Genomic DNA, 22,321 nt, shown 5'->3' with positions numbered 1-22,321 from the left:
GACAGACAACTAAATAATCTCACCTATACACAATAACATCTTCTCATTTCACACACACACAGACACACAATCCTGCTATCACACACCCACAACGCCTTGACAGTGTCATTAATATGAAGTTTTAATTATTTAAATGGATAAAATGTCTCCTCTGGTTTCATGGCATCTCTGCTGTATCTCGGCGTGAGATTCAATTACATTAATAACCAGTGATTTGATTCTGACCCACATTATGGGTTCTATTAAATCCACATTATTTGGGTTGAGGTAAGAGAGATCTTCAGAAGCAGAGGGGGACGTGTGTGTGTGTGTGTGTTTTGATGTGAAAATCAAGCCTGTATCTGTACTGCCAGTGGTGATGTAACAAAATTGCACCCCCCCCCCCGATTATAATCAACAATGTGGCATACAGTATAAATATATTTATGTATACATGGGCAGTTTATTTTAATACAATAATAAAAATAAAAAATAAAAAATTATTTATAAGTATTATAAATAAATTTTAAATAAAAAAAATATATATTCTTTTTGAGTGTAGGGTGTAAACAAAATGTATTTAATCAAATTTACTTGCAATGGAAACAATAAAGTCATCAGTGAAGTGCAATCTTTTAACCTGTTCTAGTATTATGTGCATTGCATTTCAATGTTCTGTCGTGCTGTTTTCAGCATAGACACAGTGTCACATCGCTGATGTTTTATACGTCCAGCTGGAGGAGAAACTAATGTAAGCGCACTAGCCTCAGCTCTCTCTGTCTGTCAGTCGCACACAGGCACATACTTTATGTTTGGAGGCTGCGGCGTGTGATAAACCGAGGGATTTAGGTTCATTCCCAGCATTCCCTTCACTCTCATTATGATCCCAGAGAGAATTCCTCTCACACCGTGTGAAACACAAGTGCGCAGGGAATATCTGTGTTGCCGTGTGTGTGTGTGTGTGTGTGTACTGCAGCTCCATGACTTGTACCCTACTGTGGTTAAACATATAATCATCCATAACCTTCTAAAATGGCCTATATCTTCTTCTCTAGCACGCACACACAAAGGCTGTTTACTCACAGCGTGTGAATTATCAGACCCAGAATGTTCCCAGCATGGCATCGTGGGTAATGTGACTTTTCAGCATGGGTCCACTGCAATCATACACTTAGAGAAAGAAAGAACAGGAAAGAGAGAGAAGAAAGACACAAAGAGAGATAGACTGATGATCGCCTGGGAGAAGAATGCAAGGGAAGAAAAGAGAGAATGTGAGATGTATTTTACATTAAATGAGTTTAGGGTCTCTATGGCGTCATTTGTGAAAAAATTTATTTTTACTTCCAAGACTGTGAAGCTTTTTTTAGAGCCTAGCTGTGTATGTGTGAACCATAATTATTTTAAATGTTTTCAAACTGGTATTATTGTAAATTCAAAGGCTAATTACATCAAAATGAGAATTTTGTGGCTCATTATCTGTAGCTATGGTATTATCTGCATACTAGTGTATTGCAAGTCGTCCAAATGAACTTACTGTATCCATTGCAAAAAACAAAACAAAACAAACTTAAAACACTGCCATGCAGTTTTTTGTCCAATATGAGCATTATCGTAAAAATATATGATTAACAAAAGCAAGAAGCCAATCATAATCTTCGATTGCGCTAATGCTCATACTTCATTTATTTTCTAAAACATCAGTTACTGATCAGCTAGAAATGCATTCAAATGTATTTGACAGTGACTGGTTTTCTTTTTCCTGAAAATGCTTGTACTTGCATCACACTGGATTAAATCCTATGACTTACCCCCCAAAATTACAATGTTTTGTAGTAGTGTGTTGTGCTTATTACCAATCTTCTTTTCAAAATAAAATATTATCACTAAATCTTGAATGCATTCATTTTATCAGATTGTTTTCTTTCAGTTAGCACAGGTTGTGTATTTTGTTTTGGATCTGACTGATCATGATTGCCCAAAACATCCACAAATAATACCTTTGTTCACTCAAAAACTGAGGTGCATAAGCTCTAATATTTGGTAATAAAATAGTATAACGAAAAAAGTATAAGCAATTTTTGTAGGACGATGATTTTTGATTGGGAACACCAAATGTGTAAAAATTCTTAAATTTACTTTTGTAAAAAATGCAGAAACCTGTTTAATATCCCTTTAAATAATTTAGTCCTGTCCATTACACCAGAAATTTTGTTAGTCAATATGATAGTGAATTTGGATTTCTTATGGACACTAGAGTCTTCATTCACCAATATCACAGTAGAAATGCTCTATATACAGGTGTATTTGACACCCCTAATTTATTTACCACTAAACGTGTCTGAATGTAGAATTAAACATTTTCTAGGCCACTAATATGCCTGGAGTCGTACATAATATTTGTCATAAAATATTATCCATTTCCTTAGGTCTAAAACTTCTTGAAATACACAACGTGTAGCTGTAAATAACAGTAAATCTGCATCAAAGGTCAGTAAATTCAGAATAGAACCACTGTGAAACAAAGAGTATATTAAAGTATATTTCCACTTTGAGCTGGTTGTGTTTTAGTGAAGGGAGACGCAGAGATTTTCTGCTTGAGCATTGGTGGTTCAGTGGTAGAATTCTCGCCTGCCACGCGGGAGACCCGGGTCCGATTCCCGGCCAATGCAGCAGCAGTTCCTTGGAGGGAAGTCGTGGCCTGGTGGTTAGAGAATCGGACTCCCAATCGAAGGGTTGTGGGTTCGAGTCCCGGGCCGGCAGGAATTGTGGGTGGGGGGAGTGCATGTACAGTTCTCTCACCACCCTCAATACCACGACTGAGGTGCCCTTGAGCAAGGCACCGAACCCCCAACTGCTCCCCGGGTGCCGCAGCATAAAAAATGGCTGCCCACTGCTCCGGGTGTGTGCTCACGGTGTGTGTTCACTGCTCTGTGTGTGTGCATTTCGGATGGGTTAAATGCAGAGCACAAATTCTGTGTATGGGTCACCATACTTGGCCGAATGTCACTTCACTTTCACTTTCACTTGTGGAGAGTTCTCGAACACTTCCGCCATCAGAAAAGCCATTCACTTAAGAGGCAGCTATCATCTTCCCTGGGGACCTCTCAACACACACACACACACACACACACACACACATAGCCATCTCATAGAGAGCCCCGTCTGATAGTGTCGCCCTGAGCTGGTGTGAGGAGCGTTTGACTGCCCATTAGAGCAGGAGAGAAAAGTGAGGCTTCAAAGTTTAGAAACACGAATCACATACTGCTGCTCCATGCTAAAGTACTTCCCTGGGGATGCAAAATTTAATCCTCTTGAGTACGGCAATGTGTGAGCATTGGAACTGCATACGTCAAAAGATAACTATCTTTTGTTGTGCAAGGGGTAAATTGCACAGATTTTGGCATGTTTGCATTAGACACTGTATTATTATGCACATGTACAAATTTCAGATGCAGAACTGTGACTTTACACAAAAGTTCTGCTGATTTTGGGGTTGTTAGGTTGACTTCATTCATACAAATGAGATTGTATGAAATCTCATACATCAGACGATGGATTAAATTTACCAATGCTAAATCATACAAATCATGCTACACATCTGCTAAATCATATACAAGTGTGAATGCTGCAAATGTAAGGGTTTTGACCAGAATATATACAAATCATATAGATATATATAAAAAAGAAAAAATAATTTTCACAACATTTCTAATGATTTCTTAACCATTATATACACTAACATTCAAAACTTTTTTTGTTTCTAAAGTATCTCTTATGCTCACAAAGGCTATAATTATTTGATCAAAAATACAGTAAAATAACAAAATATTATTTCAATTTAAAACTACTATTTTCTATTTGAATATATTTTTAAAATTTAATTTATTCCTGTGATGCAACGCTGAATTTTCAGCATCATTACTTCAGACTTCAGTTTCACAAGATCCTTCAGAAATCATTATAATATGCTGATTTGCTGCTCAAGAAACATTTCTGATTATTGTCAGTGTTGAAGACAGTTGTGATGGGGGGGGGGGGGGGGGCGTGATGCATTTTTCAGAATTATTTGATTTATACAAAGTTCAAAAGAGCAGCATTTATTTGAAAGAGAAATATTTGTTAGCATTACAAATGCTACTGTCACTTTGGATCAATTTAATGCAACCTTGCTGAATCAAAATGATTCATTTAGCTCAAAGAAAATAAATAAAAAAATAAATCATACTGATTCCAAAGTTTTGATGGTTGTGTAAAATAGGCACTAAATAAATACATGCATGGTCTGAAACAGGCCTTACACAGAAATGCTTGTATAGACACGCTGAATGCATGGCCACACTCTGAGAGAGAATTGGGGGATAAAGTATGAAATGAAATATGGTATGGAAAATGAGAGTACAGATTCCGTTACCCATAATACTGACAATGAATGTGAGGAAACCATTTCGCTTCCAGAAAGCCTGATGTGTGAGAATTTCAGATCTCAGGGGATGAAAGAGAGAGAGAAAGAGAGTGTTGAGGTGAAGAGGGGTCAGACTGATATTGAAATGGATAGAGGAAGATATGGGGGATGGGAGACACATGGAGGAGTGTGAAGGAGAAAGAACGAGAGGAAGGAGACTTCTGATTGTGGCATAAAGAGTACAGGTGAAAATTACAGAGTGTGTACAATGGACAAAAAAATGAAGAGTAGAGAAATTCTGCCTGGAGTCAGGAGCAGGTTTTTAAAAGTGAAAGCATCTGTGTTTTACTTTCACTCTTAGATCATTCTGTTAGCACTTTAACATATTAATTATTCCGCTTTTTTTTTTTTTAACAAAACAATATGTGAAATGTTTCCTATGATGTGACCCAGACACAAAGGTAAACTGAAAGCATTCAATTCTGTTCGGTTTTGATTTGATGCAAAACAGAGAGGCAGCCCTCATGTTTGCATTAAAGGAATAGTTCAACAAAAAATTTACATTTGATGAAAATTTGATCACCTTCAGGCTGTCCTATATACAGTGTAGATGAGTTTGTTTGTTCTAGAACAGATTTGGAGAAATGAAGCATTACATAATTTGTTCACCAGCGGATAACTTGTAGTGAATGGGTGCCGTCAGAATGAGAGTCCAGGCAGTTGATAAAAGCAATCCACACCACTCCAGTCCATCAATTAACATCTTGTGAAGTTAAAAGCTGCATGTTTCTATTAGAAATAAATCCATCATTAAGGTGTTATAACTTCAAACCCTCGCTTCTGTACAAAATACGAGTCTGTATTCAATGATAACACTTCTAAGTGGGATATAACAGAAACAGTTGTGTGCTTATAAAATACTGTATAATGACATAATATGACAAGCTGCAGCTCGACACGTAAAACCCTGGAGAATGAGCCCCTAATGATTTAGAGTCAAAAACAATAAAACCAACTAAATAGTGAGGAAGTAGAGTTGTTATTCTGAAGAATATACTGTAATTTGCCAGGAGCTGACAACATAGGGGTAGTGCAAGCATCATCAGATTAGTTAAACTATTTAATAAACAAACATGCTAGTGAGGGTGAGCATGTGTAGAACAACAGCCGTTCAAATTCTCTGGAAAATTCTCCTAAGAATGCTGCAGATTCCGTGGGGGGCTGTGAGTGAGCCAGAGGTGGAGCGGAAAACCTGGAGTGGAGCTGAAGCAGAGTAAGGCTTTAGTTGGGAGAGGAGACTGATTCTGATACTTTTCCCTCATTTTGAGATGATGGAAAATAAGAGAACATTGAGAGAGAGAGGTAAGGCAGACTCCGAGGGAGTCCTAGAGAAATCCCCTGCAGGTGCCTTATGAACAGTACAGTGTGCAACAGTGCCGAGCCTGAAGTGAGGTGTGTGTGTGTTTGTGGCTTTACTTAACTATACTTAAGGGGAAATTTGTCCCCAGACATGAACTGAATCTGTGAAAACCTCCTCTTGGGAGCCCCCTCTTTTGGAAAATCTGTGTATATATATATGTTTGGTTTACTATTTAGAGAGAGAAAGAGAGAAAGGACTTATGTAAATCAGCAAACACATATACCACTGTAGTCTCTTATGCTCACCCAGGCATATTTATCTTATAAAAAATAAAATAAAAACATTAATATTCTAAAAATATGAATACAATTTACAATAACTATTTTCTATTTTAAAATGTAATTTAGTCCAGAATTTTCAGGATCATTACGCCAGTCTTCAGTATCACATGATACTTCGGAAATCATTGAAATATTATGATTTGCAGCTCAAGAAACATTTCTGATTATTATCAATGTTAAAATATTTTTGTGAAAAATGTGATACTGGTTAAAAAGAAAAATTCAATTAACAGGAAATTGAAATATGATTTTTTTTATAACATTATAAATGTCTCTACTATCACTTGGGATACATTTATTGTGTCACTTCTGAATAAAAGTATTAATTTCTTTAAAAAATAATTTACTGACCCTTATCTTTTAAACTACAATATACAGTAAATATAAAACTAATTCTAAGCATTTTAGACAAAAAAAAGTGCTCTTTAATCATCGCTAATGATGTTATGATAATGAATGTATTAATTATTTATGAACTGACACAGATAACACATTGTGGGTTCAGCCAATAGTCCCACTTAGAAATAAGTTTAATAAACATACTCAGTGTTTAAATCTAAATTCAAATAAAAGCATCTTTTTAGCTCAACATATAATCAATGGAAAGACCCACTATGATAGAAAACAAACGTCTGTGAGTTCCAGCTGCCTGCTGAATGTGTTGGTGTTTGAGCACCGTGTGTCTGTGAGCACAAAGCTCTGGCCTCATTAGTTAGTGCGTTGCTCCCGTGCCGCTGTGTGAGGGAGCTGGCATGTCTGATCTTGGCATAGTAAACGGAAAGCAGAAGGGCAGACTGCTACTCTTCACCCCTCCAGACTGGACCACACACACACACACACTGCTGTCTGGATAAGAGACTTTTCCCTGGGACCTGTAGAGAGATTAGACATCTATTCAAGATGGTACATTTGAACATTTGGCAGACGCTTTTATCAAAAACAACTTGCATTCAAGACGCATTGTATTAGTTTATGTGTTCCCTGGAAAACAAACCTGCAACCTTGGTGTTGCCAGTGCCACTGTAAAAAAAAAAAAACTCTTCCACCTATTCCAAGGCATAGTTCAGCCAAAAATGAAATTTGTTGAAAATGCACTTACCATCAGGCCATCCAAGATGTAGATAAGTTTTTTGTTCATCAGAATAGATTTGGAGAAATTTAGAATTGCATATGGATCGCCAATGGATCTTCTGCAGTTAATGGGTGCTATCAGAATGAGAGCTGATAAAAACATCACAGTTATCCACAAGTAATACGCACCACTCCAGTCCATCAGTTAACATCTTGTGAAGTGAAAAGCTGTGTGTTTGTAAGAAACAAATCCATCATTAAGATGTTTTAATTTTAAACCATTGCTTCCAGGTAAAATACCAGTCCATAATCCATAATATGGCTTTGTTCAGTGAAAAAGTAATCTAATCTGAACGAGGAAAGAAATATACACAGATCAAACACTGTTTCCAAGGGAAATTGGTTCTAAACACATATGTTTATTACTTATAAAGCCATGAATGGATTAGCACCTCAGTATTTGAACGAGCTCTTATCTGCTGCATTCTCAAAACTCTGGCAATTAGATAATACCTAGAATATCAAAATCAACACAATGTCAGTATAAATCTAAATTAAAGACCCATCACTTTAACCTGGCTTACACATAACACACTAACACAGTTCTGATATTCAAATCCGTTAAAGTATTTTTAGGCTGGATTAATTAGGTAGACCAGAACTGGGAACACTTACCATAACACCCGATATACTTGCCATTCTTCTATACTACAACAATAGAAGAATGGCATCTACGCTAATATTAGTCTGTTTCTCTCTTATTCTTATGTCACCGTAGCCATCAGATCCAGTCTGTATCCAGATCAGAGGGTCACTGCAGTCACCCGGATCCAGTACGTATCCAGACCAGATGGTGGATCAGCATCTAGAAAGGACCTCTACAGCCCTGAACGCAGCGGAGACCAGGACAACTAAATGAACCGCAGAGACAGATCCACATTCAAGACCTTGTCTGTTAGACATCCACCGGGACAAGACCACAGGAAACAGATGAGTCCTCTGCACAATCTGACTTTGGTGCAACTGCTGGTTTCATCTGGTCAGAGGAGAACTGGCCCCCCAACTGAGCCTAGTTTCTCCCAAGGTTTTTTCTCCATTCTGTCACTGATGGAGTTTTGGTTCCTTGCTGCTGCCGCCTCTGGCTTGCTTAGTTGAGGACACTTAATTTCCAATGATTTTGTCTACTTGATAGCACAGATACAATTTAAACTGAACTGAGCTGGATGATGACATCACTGAATTCAATGTTCAGTTGCTTTGTTACAATCTATATTGTTTAAAGCGCTATATAAATAAAGGTGACTTGACTTGACCTGACATATATAAGTGGATTTTGATGTGAATAGATGGTGTAGTCGTGTAGATTATTGTGACTTGCTGATCATATTTTTTAATAGTTCAGCATGCATATGTAGCTATCTAACCAAAACTTTGAAATAGTACAGCAAAAAATAAGTCAACATGTACTCACCCTAATGCCATTTCAGACCTGTTTCTAAACAACAACCCATTCAATTAAAATCAATGGGATCCAAAACAACATTAGACCCTTTTGACTCTTAAAATGTCACTGCTAGTGTAACTTTTCAAGTTAATGGAGAAATGGCCAAATGAAAGTTTGCTCTCTACTTTGAAGTGAATTGTTTTTGTTATATATCATTTTTCATTTCTGTTACCCATGTACAACCTGCTTTCAACGTGTCCCAAGATTTTGCATCTGTGTTTGCGTACTTGCATAGAGTACGTTTCTGGCCTCTGAACAAACAAAGAGAGTGCAGATAGAGTGCAAATGGTCTTATTTTTAGATACATACACTGTGTGTTGATGAGTTTCACACAGGTGACATCAGTCTGTGTGCTGCGGCAGGTGTTGGTGATCTTTGTAAGAACTGGAAAGGGAAACTCAAAGCAAAAAGAAAGTAAATAAAATCTAATTAGTGGCAAAAACTCCTTTAGCAGCGGAATGAGCTGAGGGATCATGGGAAAAGTGGTGAGAGAGAAAGGGAGAAGAAGCACAAATGATCAAAAGAGAGAAAGAGCGGAGTACATTCCTGTAAAAAGCAACCCGATGCTGCGCTGAATCTAAAAATGAAAGGAAAATGTGACCCCTTCCCCCATACCTACCGTCACCTTCCCCGTCTCCACTCCCCAAGAGCATTTCTGACTTCGAACTGATAATCATAATGACGGAGAGGTCACCGTCTGTGTCACCGTGAGGAGGTGGAGAAATCTCTCATTAGACCGTTCTGCAAAACGGCCACTTCACACGATCCTCTCCTGAGAATCTCGCCATTTAGACACTGAATAAAGTCTGTGGAATTAAATCAGATATCGGCTGGGGAGAGCTTCTTTCTAGGAGCACCTTAAACTGGCAGGAGGTGTACGGTTTTTATATATCGTGTGTGTGGGTGCGCACATCATCGGTTTGGCCAAGATTTCAAAGAGGCTCCTTCAGCGAGAACGTCTGATTGTTTTTGTTCATCAGATTTCTCAGATTGCAAAGATTTTCAAAGTCTTAGAAGTTGTGGAGCTGAGTACTATAAATGTCTGAAGACTTTGGTGCGTTGACAGATAAACGCTGCAGGGAGGCCTGACATCAAGGTATTATGTACAACTGAAGGAACGGCAGCCAATGAAAACGCAGCCTGTCAGATTCAATAGGCAGTAAATGTATCTGACGGCTGGTCTGGTTGGCTGAGAATTTGACTTAAACAGAGTGTTTTCAAGCTTGAGGCCAATGCAATACAGCTCTGGACCAGGGGTTGCACTGACTACTGAACTAGTTCTGCTACTAGGTCATGCTTTGAGTCTATAACCATGTGACAGCCATATACACCGAGAAAAAAAATCTAATCAAAGGTTTGGGTCTTAAGATAGCGTTATGTTTTTTTTTTAAATAAGTCTCAAATACAAAAAAATAAATTAATACAAATAGAGTAAAAACAAATAAAATCAGAAATACAGTATAAACTGTAATATTGTTAAATATTATTACAATTTAAAATAACTGTTTACTGTTTACAGGGGAAGTCGTGGAGGGGAAGTCGTGGCCTAATGGTTAGAGAGTTGGACTCTCAATCGAAGGGTTGTGAGTTCGAGTCTCGGGCGGGCAGGGATTGTAGGTGGGGGGAGTGCATGTACTCAATACCACGACTTAGGTGCCCTTGAGCAAGACATCGAACCCCCAACTGCTCCCTGGGCACCGCAGCATAAATGGCTGCCCACTGCTCCGGGTGTGTGTTCACAGTGTGTGTGTGTGTGTGTGCACTTCGGATGGGTTAAATGCAGAGCATGAATTCTGAGTATGGGTCACCATTCTTGGCTGAATGTCACTTCACTTTCACTTGAATATATTTAAAAAATGTATTCATGTGGTCAAAGCTGAATTTTGAGCATCATTACACCAGTGTTCAGTGTCACATGATATTTCAGAAATCATTCTAATATGCTGATTTGCAGCTAAAGAAACATTTATTATTATTATCAATGTTGAAAATGGTTGTGCTGCTTCATATTTATTGTGGAAAATTTTTGTGATGTTTTTTTTTTCCCAGGATTCTCTGACAAATAAAATACTGGAATATAAGTAAAATCGCTTGCCAAAACCACATTGTGACATCTCAAATGTCACCTAGGCTGACAGCAACTATAAGTGGATGCAACAAGACATTTATGCACTGTAATTGACAATGTAGGCCACATGCTTTTCTTCTCACCAACATCATTATTCTCTTTGGAGTTGCCAGAAACAGTGTTGTATTGTGTTTGTCAGTTATTTTCTTAATGTAAACACTGACCTACTGACTGGTCAACTGCTTCTCTGGCGGACTAAATGAGCAGCAAGCCCAACTCTGGACGTATTTGTAAAGATACAGGCTTAAACGCAAAACAGATTGTAGCAATAAAAAAATGAAATGCAGATTAAATGATCTAATGCACAGATTCACATGGTCTGTGAATTGTGATTACATTATTCTGCTAATTTACAGCACCTGCATAAGCGGTTGGCTTGGCGTCTGGGGGAATCGCTCAAAGTCATCTGCATAATTCGTTTGTGAGGCAGCTTAAAGCAGCAAGCCATTTGATAATGAGTTGACAAGCTAGTTTTAAACTTGTCAACAAAATTTAGAGTGATTATAATTTTTGGGGGAACTTGTTTACCCAGCTGGATGAAGGCCATGTTTAGCTGGCTGATATAGCTGGAACTGAAGATCTTTGTGATGCTGCAAATTTGAGAAATCTGCTTTCTGCTGCACTCCTGCTGCTGTAAGGATTGCCATATGCAATAAATACTGTTTTAATACAGTTAAGAATAAAACTTTTAAAGGAAACCTGTCTTTATAAATACTGTAGCTCTTTTGAAATAAAAGATCTTGGTAAAGTGTAGACATACTCTGACATAATTTTGTGACTTTTGACTCAATTTGACATCAGAATTTGCTTCAATTGGTTAGTGTGAAAGTGGTTTCAATTCCATTCTTGAACATATGTATTAAACATGTATTAAATATGTATTCAACTTTGGAAGAAAAATCTGTCAGTTTTCAATGTACTACATCATTTTGTAAGACTGTGTTTCACTCAAGCTTTCGAGTTCATTTGACATAAGAATTTAGTTCAGTTGGTTGGTGTGAACGTGGTTCCATTCTTGAAAGCATATACAAAATATGTTTTTAAATATATTATAAAAATGTATTAGACTTTCAAAGAAAGAAGTCTGTCAATTGACTGTGACTTACTTTTGTGAGTCTAAAGGGTTTGAGTCCAATCGACATCAGAATTCACTTTGGTTGGTTGGTGTGAATGTGGTTTTGTATTATTAATTCCAAAATCTGTCAAATTTAGTGCTTTAAAATAATTCCTTGACTTTTCATTAGAGATCTGAAACTGACTGTGCACCACAGTTGCGCTACATATGAGGTGTTTAAAATATCAGATTAACACAGCATATCCTTGTCTTCATATTACTTCCTTAATATATCTTTGTTAAATGACAGTAATTATCCCTGCATTTGACTTTTAAGGGACATTTATAACAGATTTTTAGGCCATGTTAAAGGGTTAGTTCGCCCAATTATGTCATTAATAACTCACCCTCATGTTGTCATTATCTGGCTCGGCTCTGTGTTCATCTCTCTCTTCACAGCAGTTCAGTCAGTGTACTGTTTGAGTAAATTAATTACTCCGGGATATTGGTTTGTTTGAACTCAGAGGAAGTGTCAGCCACATTAAACAAGTTAACAGCTTAAGTCATTTGTGGATTAATGCGTATTGGAGACGCGAACCGTTTAAAACGATTCAGTTCGATTTGGTGAACTGGTTCAAAAAGATCCGGTTACATCGAATGATTCGTTAGCGAACCGGATATCACAAACTGCTTTGTTTTGAACTCTCTCGCAACAGACACGGAAGAGAAGACAATGCTGAATAAAGTCGTAGTTTTTGCTATTTTTGGACCAAAATGTATTTTCGATGCTTCAAAATATTCTAACTGACCCTCTGATGTCACATGGACTACTGTGATGATGTTTTTCTTACCTTTCTGGACATGGACAGTATACCGTACACACAGTTTCAATGGAGGGACTGAGAGCTCTCGGACTAAATCTAAAATTATCTTAAACTGTGTTCCGAAGATAAACAGAGGTCTTACTGGTTTGGAACGACATGAGGGTGAGTTATTAATGACATAATTTTAATTTTTGGGTGAACTATCCGTTTAACTGTAGTATACATGGATTTCTCGGTGACGTCATCACTGCTTGCGCACGCAACCAAGAGGCAAAAGACCCGCGCTCTTCATACCGGAGTAAATGGTTTAGGTGTTGTCGCTAGTCAAAATGCCAAGGAGTTGTTGCGTTGTCAATTGTACCAACCGAGCCAGTGCTGGGTGTCAGATGTTCAACGTGCCACAGTATGTCCGGATTTTGATTTGTAAACAGTTGGACGTTTTACATAATGTTATATTAATAATATATATGAAACACAAACAAACAGATCCAACTCTGAAATTGCAATTTATTATTGAGTCAACAAGAAATTACAAACAATGTGAAATCTACGTTAATTACAATGTTCTTTTACTGAACTTGGCATAACAGATAGCGGTTTTCTGCCTCCTGGATGCGCGCGCATCCGGTATTGTTTGTATACAAGAAACCCGTGTATTTAGTGCATGATTAGCTTTGAGTGAAGCTGCCACAGAGTTCATCGCTGCTTTGAAATCAAATTAATCTGTGAATAAGTCAGCGGAATTACTAAAATGCTTTAAAAAGGAATATCTGTGTTTCTTTAAAAAGGTGGTTTGGAGAACACTTCGTGGTTCACAATTGGAGTGACGGCAATCCATCTTTCCGGCTACCTGTCACACTTACTCAAGTATAATGCATTTCTCAGGACTGCTTGTCTCTGAATAAATTGCCTTTAGTGAAGTACTACGGTGCTGAGGTTAACCAATCTGTACAGAGTTCATTTGCATATCATCTTAAAGGTGCAGTAGAAAAAAAAACTGTCAGTTTAATTCTAAAATCAGAGAGAAGTTGACAAATTACCTTGTAAAATTGCGTTCTGTGCAAGAAACCTTGATTAGCATTGCAAATGGACTTGAGGAGGACAAAATACTATGCAAGTTTATTATAAGCTCCGCCTTTCCATCACTTTCAGGCATAACTCTTGTTATATTTAACACTGAAGTGCTTCAACATTTAATTTGGTGTTTTTTATGCATAACAAGGCTTCTGTGCCACATGATGGCTCATTCTGTCTGGTTGTATCTCACATGTGGTCTTTGTCAGTCTATTTTGGACTCTCATCTTCCTTCTATAAGCTGTGATTGAAGATTTGACACATTCTCCTCTCAGAGAGATATGCTTTTCTGCTCGTTTATCTCCCAAAATGCAGTTATTTGCATTCATATATGTCAGTGATAAAATGATCACTTGAATCAGTACTACAGTTCTCGCTCTCGCTCTACTTCTAATGTCGTCTGTGTCTATTTATCTCACGGTCTCATCTTCTAACCAAAGGCTCTGCTTAGTGGCTTTATTAAAAGACACACACATTATTTCTGTCTCTTTGAAACACACATACACGTATTTGCCTTTCGCATGTGTACCGAAATACACTTACGCCCACCGGTATATAAATAGCTGTGCAAAAAAAAATCTATGCTGGAATTCCCATTAACGCTGCATTTTATTCAGCAAACTCTATTCATGTCTCCTCTCGGCTCAGAGATGGGTTTATTTGTGTTTTAATTAGAAAAATTCCCTCTTAATCGGCTATTCAAAATTAAAAAATGTTAGAAGAATGATTTAATTAGCAGGAAACATCAGCCAGTCCCTGCCAGAAACGCTGCCAATGTCTCGCCCATCTTGATTGTATTAGTTTGTGTATGTTGGTGCGTGTGTGGTCCAATCATGCAAACACACATGTATGTTTTCCAAAAGTCTGAGTGGAAATGTTTCTCTTTTGCATTCATTTATACATTAAACTTAAAATGTCACAAATCTGCTTATTTGATCTCAAAATTGTGGAAAATCCCATATTTCTTCTGCTTATTACATTATTACATTCTTATTTATTTACCGGTTTAAGTGAAAATCCCAGATTTTTTTTATTTGAATTTATGTATGCATGTGTGCATCTAGTCTGTCTAAAAGATTGTGTACATTTTATTTACGTTTGATTTATTACAATGACTAAGCTACATGCAATCTGTTTTCATAAAATATGCAAGCATTTTGACTGCATATATGCATGAGCCTGTGCATATATGTCCAATGTGCGTGTGAACATGTGTTGTGTTTTTCTTTTGGAAGCTAAACACTCTTGCCACATTTACCTCATTTATCTCACTTGTTTCAAACTGTGTTTGTGGTCTTTGGACGTGTTTTAAAGGAGCATCATGTTTAAGAACCAAACAAAGCTAAAAACAAAACATGCACATATGTGTGAGGTTGTGTAGATGTGTTTATTTTAAAGCATCATGGAATGGTTTGAAGAATGATTCTAGTTCTCAAACTTAACAACACCCACAAAACTCCAAAGTCTTTAAAAAAATTTGTTCACTCAAAAATGTACGTTTTTGAAAATTGACTCACCGTCAGGCCATTCAAGATGTTGATGAGTTTTTTAACTTATTGGAAAAGATTTGGAGAAACTTGTAATTTTGTCAATGATTGTGGATCTTGAATGGGTGCCATCAGAATGAGAGTCCAAACAGCTGTTAAAAATAATCCACAAGTAATTCACGTGACTAGAATCCATCAATTATTGTCTCATGAAGAGAATATCTGCAAGCTCGTAGGAAACAGATATTTAATTTTAAGCTATTGCTTCCATCAAAAATGAGTCCTCTACCCATAACATTGTTTACTCCAGTGAAAAAGTCACTTAATCAGGAAAGAAATATGCACTGATCGATTCAAGTCAAGGCTTGACTGTTTCGGAGGACTTGTTTGCTTTTCCCCTACAATAAATTAATTGATGGACTGTAGTGCTGTGGATTATTGTGATGTTTTTATCAGCTGTTTGAACTCTCATTCTTGACGGCACCCATTCACTGCAGAGGATCCACTGGTGAACAATGCAATGCTAAACTTCTCCAGTTTAATTAAAAAACAAATTCCACAGTTTGGATGGCCTGAGGGTGAGTACATTTCCAGCAAACTTTCATTTTTGGGTGATCGGTTCCTTTAAAGTGTGTTATTTATACATCTCTTATATAAGACATAGATTGTCCGGCCATTAAAATATAATACGGTAATTGAGACCAAGTTGGAAACTATCTTTATCCATGTGCGTGTGTGTGTCTCACCCTCAAAACTTGATTTAGTATCAGAAGCCGGAAAGAGGGAAGAGACAGGAATAATGGCCTGATATCCGACTTCACCAATCGGATAAGAGACACCAGTACAGCTCAGTCCAGTAGACTCCACTTCCTGAGATATAATCCAATCTCAAAGATCAAATGTCTTCTTCAAAACAGTATGATCCACACCACTAGACCAGCTAAAAGAGTAAAGGATTATCTGTGGTTATCAAGTCCAGAAATCTACTGGAGTCTCTGCCTAGCAAGTTAAGCTTATGAAAAATCATTAGTTTTAACATCGTAGACTGTGCCCTGGAGTTTTTATTCTAAAAACAGACTGAAATAAATACAAATATTTTAACTGATATAGTTGAGGGAAGTTTTTTAATTTTTGATATGAGATAGGATGCCGGTTTACTGAAGACTGCTCTCTTTAATTGAACTCTCTTAAGTCAGTGAGAAGAAGACATCACAAATATACACAGAAAGCAAGCTGTGAAGAAGTCAAGAATAGTTCAAACTAAAAGTTGTCATTATTTCCTTGCCCTCATCTTGTTCCAAAACCGTTTGTTGTTTATTCAGTTAAACTCAAAGTTTTCATACAGCTCTTTTCCAAACAACCTCTGATCTGTCTAATCTGTGAAACTCCCAAAAACACAATAGAATTAGTCCATACCAGCGGTATTTCTGACATGACGTACAGCTATGATGACCAGATCACTTAGACCAAGCTATTTTGCATTTACAGTAAATAAAGCATTGCCAGACAAATTTGCTTTATGTATTTCCTAGGCATCAAAGTCATGCACATATAAATGTCAGGAAACACAGTTCCTGGCTGCATCTTTGGTAAGTTGTAAGGAACACTATATCGAGTCCAACAACCTTTAGTTTCAACTCATAATTGTTTGTTTTAGACACATTTGCACTGTTTTAATATTAAAAAGTGACGTCAGTGCATATCCTCCATTGAGAAGCACCCTATTAAGGCCGTGTTGTCATTAAATTTCACAACTTTAACAAGTAGATATTCTCCACTTAAGGAGTTTCGAGTGCTTCGAAACCATTGTATAAAGTAACTGGTTCAAATGATTCCAAGTATCGAAAGTTTCTCCCATCACCACCTCAGGCAGTAGTCTGAGTCACGAAAGAACTTATGAATTGTTTAAAAGGCTTATGAGCTCAAACATTCAATTCAGTGTGATTAATCCTTTTTTTCAATTCAATTAAAGTTTATTTGTATAGCGCTTTTTACAATACAAATTGTTACAAAGCAACTTTACAGAAAATTATGTTTCTACAATATTTAATAATAGCTTATAAGTGGTGACTGTCAGTTTGTGCATGTATGACAGGATTTGTAGAAAAATGTATACAAGTCGTAGTCAGCCAGATGATGAACATTATTAATATTATTAATAATTAATAATTACTATTATATGATGCAGTCACACTTGTAGCAATATTTGTTAGTTCTGTTGTTGATTCAGGGTTAGCATCATCTGGGGTCCTCTGAGGGTCAGCATCATCTCTTCTCAGGTGTTCTGGATCCAGACTGGAGCTTGTGTAAATCCTAGTGCAAAACATAGAAACAAACAGAGACATCATTAGCATAGCTGCTGTTCCAACAAAGTTAAATTTATTAGTTTAACCCAAGCTAAAGAATAAGAATGCACATTTGATCAGATACAACTATAGATGCATACAACTACTGAAGCTCAGGGCCGGTGACTCGAGGCTTCATACCACAATTACATTAGTGGTGAGGACAGAGATCACAGAGACATTCTGGTGAAAGGTGGACTGTTTTATTCTGCTGAGTGAAGCTTGTTTCCATCAGTTTAGTTTATGGTCAGTATAGAGTATTTGAGGGTTGAGGTTTGGGTTATGGCTGCAGGTTTGTGTATACTGTATATAGTTTTCTTTTCAAAGCTGCATTTAATTGATGGAAAAAAACACAGTAAAAACAGCAATATTGTAAAATATTTTTACTTTTTAAAATAACTGTTTGCTATTGGAATACATTTTAAAATGTAATTTAGTCATGTGATCAAAAATTTTCAAACAGTTAACAGGTTTTTACTGTAGCATTTTTTACAGTCTTTTACTGTTAAAATCACAATAATTTTTTACAGCGTAGAGATTCGTCCTGCTATTAAAAATTGCTTATACTGGTAAAGCTGGACTGTATTGAAAAGAGACCCATACTGAGAGTTTAAGTGTGACTGACTGAGAATGTGTGTGACATTTGCTCATTTAAGCTGTGAAACTCAAGCCCCATTGACCAATCACAGCTTACCGTAACAGACCCGTTACACTAATTTTCCAATGAGACAAGTGGAGTCCTGGTGCTATAGAGGACATAATTGCTTTTGTGGAGAATGATTGTTATTTTCAGTTACTCATGCAGAACCGTCAATGACTCTCTAGACAGCAGTTAGACCGGGATCTAGAGAACCCTAGACACAGAGTATGGCTCTTTAAACAGCCTCTTTTACATTTATTCAGTGTGTATGTGTGAGCGTGTCTGTAATGTCACACATGTGACCTATGCATGTTAGAGAACCTGGATTATGGTGATTGAGTTAGTGTTTGGTGCTTTGGGACCCTCATTAGCTAGAATTCCTGATTGAAGAGAACAAAGAGTGCAGGATGGATGTTAGCTAAAAATGTATAAGATGAAGCAGGGCTTAGAAATTAACTGCTCATTTTTACTAGTTGACTGGCCATCCAGAAAAGTAGTTGACTAGTCGGCGGGGATAAATGACTGGCTTATGTAAAAGACATAAATATGTGGCAGAATTGGTGAAACCCCTAGTTCCTTAAAAATGTAAACCTATATATAAAAAAAGGCTTTATGATGTAGATCTGGAAAAGATTTGCTATTTTTTTTAGAAATGCTGTTTATACAAATACAACAAAAAATATATTAAAGATTTATAAAAAAAATACAGGCAAAACTAATAATGTTCATCCATAACAAGTTGCTGAACAACCATTCAGTAACTAAACTGAACTACACTACATTAAAAACGTATAGTTGCAAGATGTGTTTGATTCACGAAAAGAACCGACTCATTCATTCAGAAGTCAAACTTTATAGTTTAGTACTTAGTCTTAGTGCATAAGTACATAGTGAATAGTGTGTCATTTGGGATGCAGCTACTGGTTGCACTGTTTGTTACTGGTTGCACCGGCTCATAAGAGTAATTCTTTTTAGAATCGAACCTCATTTGCGCTGTATGTTTTTGAATCACTGCAAAGAATCAGCTCATTGCAGTCATTGGTTGAAATGAATCGAGGTGCAAAGTTTCCAGCCATTCTCAAAACCCATCACCACCATTTTAGTGAAAACACATTTGTCCTCTAAGCTACCCTTTTACTCATTGTCAGTGGGCCTTCTTATCAATTCCATTTCATTATGAAAGTAATGTGACATACAGATAAGTATGGTGACCCATACTTGGAATTCATGCTCTGCATTTAACCCATCCAAAGTGCACACACACAGCAGTGAACACACACCATTTATGCTGTGGCGCCCGGGGAGCAGTTGGGGGTTCGGTGCCTTGACCCAGGGCACCTCAGTCATGTGCCTTGTTCCCACGCTTGCTGTCTTGGCCACTTGAGAGTGCATGCACGCAACAGGAAGTAAGTGCGCAAGGCTGTCTAGATCTTAAAAACGTCAAAGTGCAGTGACCTTAATCCACACTCGAATACCAAATCTCGAATACCGACTTTTTGCCAAGATAGGGAGAGTTCACGGAAACCTTTCCAATTTAAGTTAAATATTAATAATAATTAGATATTACACATAATTTGGTAGTAAAACAATGTGCTACACGTTTTATTGGAGCAGAGGTGAGTGCTGCTTTTTATCACTTACTAAAAAGCACCAGACTTTAAAATTCTCATGTTATAGAGACTACTGAACAGACATTTAGAAGTTGATTTTAAAATGCAAAGTATTTCAAATTAAAATTAAAATAAAGATATGTAAAAACTTGCAGTTTTACAATACTAAAAGTGTTTCCCATCAGGTAATGAAAAGTTTGAGACACACTTGTGGTCTTTATCCTCATTTGAACACTTGGGCCAAATACAGGAAATACATCATAGAAGTAGTCAAGTGCAAAGACAGCAAGTGTGGGTATTTGGACAAGGCTATGGTATTGAAGGTGGAGAGAGTGCTGTACAACCCGAATTCCAGAAAAGTTGGGACGTTTTTTAAATTTTAATAAAATGAAAACTAAAAGACTTTCAAATCACATGAGCCAATATTTTATTCACAATAGAACATAGATAACATAGCAAATGTTTAAACTGAGAAAGTTTACAATTTTATGCACAAAATGAGCTCATTTCAATTTTGATTTCTGCTACAGGTCTCAAAATAGTTGGGACGGGGCATGTTTACCATGGTGTAGCATCTCCTTTTCTTTTCAAAACAGTTTGAAGACGTCTGGGCATTGAGGCTATGAGTTGCTGGAGTTTTGCTGTTGGAATTTGGTCCCATTCTTGCCTTATATAGATTTCCAGCTGCTGAAGAGTTCGTGGTCGTCTTTGACGTATTTTTCGTTTAATGATGCGCCAAATGTTCTCTATAGGTGAAAGATCTGGACTGCAGGCAGGCCAGGTTAGCACCCGGACTCTTCTACGACGAAGCCATGCTGTTGTTATAGCTGCAGTATGTGGTTTTGCATTGTCCTGCTGAAATAAACAAGGCCTTCCCTGAAATAGATGTTGTTTGGAGGGAAGCATATGTTGCTCTAAAACCTTTATATACCTTTCAGCATTCACAGAGCCTTCCAAAACATGCAAGCTGCCCATACCGTATGCACTTATGCACCCCCATACCATCAGAGATGCTGGCTTTTGAACTGAACGCTGATAACATGCTGGAAGGTCTCCCTCCTCTTTAGCCCGGAGGACACGGCGTCCGTGATTTCCAACAAGAATGTCAAATTTGGACTCGTCTGACCATAAAACACTATTCCACTTTGAAATAGTCCATTTTAAATGAGCCTTGGCCCACAGGACACGACGGCGCTTCCGGACCATGTTCACATATGGCTTCCTTTTTGCATGATCGAGCTTTAGTTGGCATCTGCTGATGGCACGGCGGATTGTGTTTACCGACAGTGGTTTCTGAAAGTATTCCTGGGCCCATTTAGTAATGTCATTGACACAATCATGCCGATGAGTGATGCAGTGTCGTCTGAGAGCCCGAAGACCACGGGCATCCAATAAAGGTCTCCGGCCTTGTCCCTTACGCACAGAGATTTCTCCAGTTTCTCTGAATCTTTTGATGATGTTATGCACTGTAGATGATGAGATTTGCAAAGCCTTTGCAATTTGACGTTGAGGAACATTGTTTTTAAAGTTTTCCACAATTTTTTTACGCAGTCTTTCACAGATTGGAGAGCCTCTGCCCATCTTTACTTCTGAGAGACTCTGCTTCTCTAAGACAAAGCTTTTATAGCTAATCATGTTACAGACCTGATATCAATTAACTTAATTAATCACTAGATGTTCTCCCAGCTGAATCTTTTCAAAACTGCTTGCTTTTTTAGCCATTTGTTGCCCCCGTGCCAACTTTTTTGAGACCTGTAGCAGGCATTAAATTTTAAATGAGCTAATTAAGTGGATAAAAGTGTCAAATTTCTCAGTTTAAACATTTGCAACGTTATCTATGTTCTATTGTGAATAAAATATTGGCTCATGTGATTTGAAATTCCTTTAGTTTTCATTTTATTAAAATTTAAAAAACGTCCCAACTTTTCCGGAATTCGGGTTGTACATTCACTCCTCCCACCTACAATTCCTGCCGGCCAAAGACTCAAAATCGCAACCTTTGGATTACGAGTCAGAATCTCTAACCATTAGGCCACGACTTCCATTAATTACCATATCTAGTGGTATGCTATAAAAATAAGGATAACTATGAACAGTGACAAAACGCTTTTGCTTATTTGGAGACACAGCTGGCAAACACACACTAATCACTATATTGAGCTAATGATGAATGAGTCATTTTGGTGAGTTCATTTAGAGAAGTTAAAATTACAAATGACCTGCTTCTTGCGTCAGATCAAGGCTGCATCTCATTTCTAGTTTTACTTGATCTTAGTGCTGTGTTCGACACCATAGATCATGACATACTCATAGATCGATGACAAAACTATACAGGTATTCAAGGGCAGGCTCCAAGATGGTTTAGATCCTACCTGTCCGATCGCTACCATTTTGTTTACTTAAATGGGGAGTCATCTCATTTATCATCAGTAAAATATGGAGTGCCACAAGGATCCGTCCTAGGTCCCCTTCTATTTTCAATATACATGTTGACCCTTGGTA

The 22,321-nt window shown here is 37.4% G+C and overlaps 1 non-coding gene across 1 annotated transcript; it reads left to right on the top strand.

Annotated features, from left to right (window-relative positions):
- Positions 1–2,577: 2,577 nt before the first annotated feature.
- Positions 2,578–2,648, top strand: trnag-gcc (transfer RNA glycine (anticodon GCC)). Its single transcript has one exon. It is a non-coding gene; the product is annotated as a tRNA-Gly (tRNA).
- Positions 2,649–22,321: the final 19,673 nt, after the last annotated feature.

Source organism: Carassius carassius, chromosome 28 (assembly GCF_963082965.1).
Source record: "Carassius carassius chromosome 28, fCarCar2.1, whole genome shotgun sequence".
Classification (NCBI taxonomy): domain Eukaryota; kingdom Metazoa; phylum Chordata; class Actinopteri; order Cypriniformes; family Cyprinidae; genus Carassius; species Carassius carassius.
Note: the sequence above shows the minus strand (reverse complement) of the source record. Positions and strands in the feature narration are given on the sequence as shown.